This window comes from Paramisgurnus dabryanus, chromosome 5, assembly GCF_030506205.2.
Source record: "Paramisgurnus dabryanus chromosome 5, PD_genome_1.1, whole genome shotgun sequence".
NCBI classification, from domain to species: Eukaryota; Metazoa; Chordata; class Actinopteri; order Cypriniformes; family Cobitidae; genus Paramisgurnus; species Paramisgurnus dabryanus.
Genome location: NC_133341.1, coordinates 16,204,296 through 16,210,992, shown reverse-complemented (window position 1 = coordinate 16,210,992; position 6,697 = coordinate 16,204,296).

Genomic DNA, 6,697 nt, shown 5'->3' with positions numbered 1-6,697 from the left:
GGTGGTGAGCCAAAAAAAAAAAACAGGCCATAGGCCTACCAGAGAGTACACAAAAACATACGGTGCTAAATAGCACTAAAAGTGGTTCACTTGCTCGTAATCATAAGGGAACCTTTTTAAGTGCCGTATGCAGTTCCTGTGTAGAACCATATTGTGCTATGTAGAACCATATCTGTAGCTATAGTGGTGCTATATCAACCCTGGATGGTACATCATAGGTGCTATAGCACAAAAAAATGGTTCCCCTATGATTAAGAGCTTTTAGTGCTATTTATCACATATTTTTTAGAGTGAGAGACTATATGAGTCATTGTATTCAGTGCGCAATTTTTTAGGATAATTCAAAATGTTTGCATTGATAATTGAATGACAGCTGAGCCTTCTTTTCCTTTATTACAATATTGTGACAAATAAATTAAAGAAATTTTTATTCAAATACACCCTCAAAAAAAACGGTGCTAAATAGCACTAAAAGTGTTCCACTGGCTCGTAATCATAAGGGGAACCATTTTAGCACCTGTGTAGAACCATTTTGTGCTATGTAGAACCATAGTGTTGCTATATCACCCCATATAATTCTTTATAGGTGCTATATAGCACCAAAAATGGTTCCCCTATAATTATGAGTTTTTAGTGCTATTTAGAACCAATTTTTTTAGAGTGTATATTACAATGGTTAGCATTAAATAAATGAAATATTTATTGAAATATATTACTCAAATAAAATATAAAACTCTTTAAAATTCACTCTAAAAATAGCTGGGGTATTTTTAACCCATAATGGGTAAATATTGGACAGAACACAAGCAGAGTAAAAATTATCCAATGCTGGGTTCAAAATAACCCAATTTTGGGTTGTTATGCAACCATGGGTTATAATAACCCAGCAGTTGGGTTAAACCAACCCATCATTGGTTCAGTTTTATACAGTGTGTTCTGTCCAATATTTACCCAGCATGGGAAACAAATAACCCAGCCATTTTTGGTGTTGTAAGGTATTTTCTGTCTCTTTGCTTATTTATATATTGACAGTAAATGCGGAAAATAAAACCTTATTTGCCATGAAGCCACAATGCAAAATACAAAAAACTAAAAATATAAATGTCATTATGTGAGTTTTGTTTTTATTAATTTGCTTAATTGTTTGCTGAAATTTCTTGTGTGCTTGGCAATGCTTTCAAACAGCTTCAAGAGACTGAATGCTTAGTAAAATATATAAAGATTTTTTTTCCCTTTCTCTTCTTATCCAGAGACTCATTTGCTGGAGATAAGGAGTGGTATTCCTTGTCTCATCTTGATGATGTCATGTCAGTGGACAAAATTTTCTTTTCCATTTTTTCATTGTTGTGCTGCAGCAGTGTCACTGGGTTCACCTGAAACTGTGAATCAATTCCTTCAGTATTCAAACACAAAGCATCACAATTATGACATTTTCAATAAACAATCTGTCAGGAATAAGTAATTTATGGTTTTGTATATTCATTTTTTTGGGGGGTGGGGATTCCTTTATTTCGTCTAGTTAGTTATAGTCTTATCATTTTTATAGATTTTGCTTTATTTCCTGCAGTGCATGTGTAAATATTTCAGAAGGATAAATCAATGTGTCAGTCACTGCAGTGTTTTCTTAAGCCTGTTGGAAGTAGGACATGATTCACCACATCAAACATTCATTACGTTATAGCTGGAAAAGTGAAAGCCCGTTATAAATATATTATAAAAAAAAAACATATGTGAGTCAGTCAGAGGTGGTTTGCTTAAATTGGGTGTGATATTTAAGTTGAGAAGAATAAAAGATGTATACTCACCGTATCTTGAAAGATGTTTGAGATCGCATGAAAGCATGGCTAAGTACGGCTGAATGAATCGACTGAGTTTCTCTTTGTAAAGTCTAAAGAAGGAAATTAGGAGACAGAGTGAAGGTTGAGAATGAAATTATTTCAGCAGCAATTATGTTGAGTGGTATCTGTCATGACAACAGCATTTGTTGCTATGGTAGCTGCTCCACTGGGATCACATTATTGAGTCAGTGCTTTATGAAGCACAAGATTTAAAATGTTTGCTGACAGTCGAGATTCCCAAATGGCCCAAGAGCGGCCCGTACATGTTGTTATGGCCACACTTTGATCAGTTCCTACTTATTTATTTAAACTTAAGTTCACTGAAACTTACAATTAGCAAAAATTGCCTACAAAACGGACACTGGGGTAAACTAAAAAATCATCCACTTTATTAAAGTCACAAATCGATCTATCAAAGCACAGACAATATTGTGCTTAAATGCACCTAAATATTATATTTCTATAATTATCCAAGTGTAATTATTGTGACACAACAAGAAAACACAAAGAAAGTCCACAGGGATGTAGGAAAACAGCAGGAGTTTGACATGTGGTTTGTTGTGTTTTGATGAGTCACAGGCACCTCCCTCTGAGCTGTCTTGCTCTATGAACCACAGACACTGTCTGCTTGCTGGTTTTAGCTGGTTTATGGTGGTGGAAGCTGGTCCTGCCAGCCTTGCAAAGTTGACCATCTTAAAAAGTGACTAAACACAGCTAGACCAGCTTGCTACACCAGCTAAAACCAGACTGGGAGACCAGCTAAAACCAGATCATAAGCTTATGCTGGTTTTAGCTGTACTCTGTAGCTACCTGTAGTCTAATGTTACAGTATAGCTCATTGCGTTAACAGTGCAAGAGATCATGGGTTCGAACCAGGAAACACACATGCTGATAAAATGTATACCCTGTAAGGCACTTTAAAGGTTAAATTTGTAAGATATTTGCAGTAAAATATCCCAAAACCACTGATTCAGCTGATTACTTACAATATCTTTAATGTTTCAACTACTTGTAAAACATGAGAAAATTGCCATTCTAAACAGTGACAGGGGGCAGTGTAGTCGCCTGTCAATGACGTTAATATCCACATTACCCTCACTTGCGCAAAAGAATGAGAAATATTAAATATTTTATCCACCTTGATGGCATGTAAACATAATCATCAAAAAATCTAAATGTACATTTTAATGCGTTTAGTTGCAATTACCCCTCAAATATTCTTCCAAAAATTAAATAAAACCAGAAATTTTAGACTTGATCCTCATAAAAGAGAATGTATGCAAGTAAATGCAAATTTATTTTGAAATTGTAACCCTTTTATATTTAATTGAACCATATAGACACAATAATTAAAGTCACGTCATTGACCGCCTTTACTGACGTGTAACATCTATGACTAACAATTTAGTTTTTAACATAACATGAAACCTTACATAATGAAATAAAACGATGTCATCAAACACAACATTTATAAAAGTTGATAAATTTAACTCATCCGTTAACATGATTTCTCGTTCCCATCTGATTGATGACCATCAGCGGTTGAGTTAAAGACAAACAGTACCATAATTTTACACTTCTTCAGAGCGTCATTAGTCTACGTCATTGTTATTGTTTTGATTGTGCTCTGTCTGGCGGTGGATTATACAAATTGTACCTTTAAGTTGTTTTGAATAAAAGTGTCTGCCAAATGCGTAAATGTAAAAGTAGTCTTTAAAATACAAAATAATAATAATAAAAAAAGATACTGGTTTTAAACACACCTGTAGTATCCATAAAAATCTTGCATGTTCAGGATCCCAATGTTTTTCAGTATTGTGCTTCCCTCTAGTGTTTGGAAGCAGTGCTGGGAGTCTGGGACCCAATGCAGATGTCTCATCTCTTATCGAACTACAGCAGCATCCCAACTGAAACACCCACACAATTCAAAATAATCATCCAATACAGAGAAAAACGCCATGTGTGTCCCATTAGACCTGGGGCCGGATTCACGAAAACATTCTTAAGACAAAAAATAAGAAAGTTCTTAAGAAGCTTTTTGGAGAATACCAAATATTATTAAATTTTCTCTTAAGCTTGAATTTAAGATAAAAATGGCAGTCTTATTTTTAAGAATGTTTTGTGAATCCGGCCCCAGGTTCGATTCCCAAGAAACACACATACTGATAAAAACAACTGATAAGAAAGACTTAAGAAAAAAAATTAAGAAAAGTAATATTACTATGCATTAGCTGATATATAAAGCTGATATTAGCTGATATTTTTATTTAAGCACTATAATTACTGGAACTATTTTCATTGTTCATTGCACAGCCTTTATTATTTATTAACACAATAGACTACTGTATATATCAAAGCTGTACATTGCTACATGATCATCTCCAAACCTTCTCTATAGCTCTAAAGACTTTGAAGCAGACTCTTTATTATTTTGTTACTTACCATATTGCAAAATATTGCCAAGCTCAACTGTAATGCCTTATAAATCATGCAACATTTTTTCAATGTTCCACTGGGTGTCGCTACAATGCTATTTTATACGTATTTTTGTTTTAGCATTGAGAGTTCTTGTTCCTCAGATATGCATATGGGAGGCTACATAGGTCCGTGTACCTTCGGATAATTTGTTTATTCGTTTCTGTCTTCAAAACGGAAAAACAAATAAACAGTTCATTTATTACATATTCCACTATACTCGTGAACATAAAACACCAGTTTTGGGTTTGTTTTTGTCAGAATGTGATCTAATGCATTAAATAAATTTACAATAAAACCAAAACGAAAAATCAAGCATTTTATGATCAAAGTTCGTTTTTGCCACCGGAGGTTCACTTGTTCTGATCGCTTGTGTATTATAAATATTAACATTAAATAGCATCTGAAGGGGAACACGTGGTCGCATCGCAGTACATCACTTTAGAAAGCGACGGACACGTGCTACCTGCTGTGCTGGAGCGTGAGGGTGTAGCAGCAGCCAGTAGCATACACGCGTAAACAACATTATTATACTATAATAATAATATACTATATAATAGGCATACTATAATAATAAATAATACACAAGGTTGAAGACAAATTTATAAGCGTTAACTTGTAGAACAGCCCCTAGGCTTCTTCACACTTAAATCAATTTAATACGTTAGCAGTCATATGCCAATGAAATCATTTTAATAAGGTTGTGCATATGACAGAGCAATCATGCTCTCCTGTAAGTCTAATTCGCTTATACAGTCCCACTTTTAAACTTTTTTCTGCTATTATTATTTATTCGGATATGGCATGCACGGTCATAAAAAAATTGTAGGCTATTGCCTAAAAAATAAATGCTGCCCAAACCTCTTCCACTACATGAGAAAAGATGTGGCTGCTTTGCGATTTCACGGTTTGCAGCATACCGTGTAAAATGACAATAAGGATTCTTGTGGTGTGTGATTAAATTTAAGAGTATAAATACGGTAGGGGTCGGAACTCTGGTATTCCCTGACGGGAACGAGCAGTCTGGCCTGTGTTTCCCGATAAAATTGAACTTAGCACTTAAGAGCGCTTTCTACGAGCTTTAATGAACGTTAGTTATTCTTTCACGCGCATTCCCCAAAAATGCACTTTAACAAGATCGCACAGTGGCTATCCATTTGTCAAGAACTGAAATGTCGCCTGTAGATGACTCTTAATTGTTGCACAAACTTGTTAAAAGTTTAGCCTAATGATCTTCACCCAATGTGCATGTAATAATATTTTTGGTAATATTGTTTAATATTGTTCAATGACTAATTGCACGTTTTAATAATTTATGCCATGTGAAATCATCTTTTCTATATTTAGTTAGGACTCATTTTATTGTGAATTGCCGTTTTATAAAATTACTTATTTGGCTATCATTGATATATTAATATCTTATGCCTTTCTATGTAATGTTTATTTTACATTTATTTTACCAGCACGGATGTACACTGTTCTATGCATACTGTACACATTATATTAAGCACAACCTTTGGTCATTATTAACTTCACAATCAAAGAATGAATTATATGAGCTTAATGATACAATGTCTCTGCAAATCGTTAGTCTCCTCAAGTATTGCCTTCTACATTTTAAAGAATAGATGAAAGGCGAAACATCATCATGGTAGAGCTGTGCTACTTAAGTTACGATGCTTTTGGGAAATGCAGCCCTGACTGACAATAGCCACTCCCGACATCCTTTGATAGCGTTAGCGTTGGCGAATCCGCACTTCATTCTGATCACATGTACACCTGCAAGATTGTTTGGCAGAAAATAGGTTTATATGGTTTTTAGTGATATGTTTATATAGTGATATGCTTTGCCCTATTTAATGTCTGTTTCTCTGTTACATTTTGCGTTGACCATGAATGTTTTTTTTAAATATGCCCTTTAAACCTGGCAATATGTCTTTGCATCCCGATGATGCCACAAAGGCACCTTAAAAGATAGTCTATGAACATTCTTTATATGCTGAATGACGGTTAAGCTAGTTCAGTTAAAAGTTATTTTTTACATAGCACTACCTACGTTTTCCCTTCATTCATATTTTGCTAATAATTAGTGACAAACGTCGCAGGGAAAGAAGTTTGGAAAAAAGCATTCTAAGCGGTGAAACGAGTGAATTTTGGTGCGGGACGAAAAAAAATGCCGCGCAGACCTCTATTTTAGGTGTGTATGTGTGTGCCTCGAATAAATAATAATAATAAAAGAAATAAAATTCAAAACTCGGACTGTAAGCGAATGAGATCTTACATGGGAGCACAGTGCAATTCACGCCCTTATTATGGCTGTAATCTGTTACTACTTCAATAATTCTACGTCCAATAATTCATTGAAAAATATTAAACAATAGTAT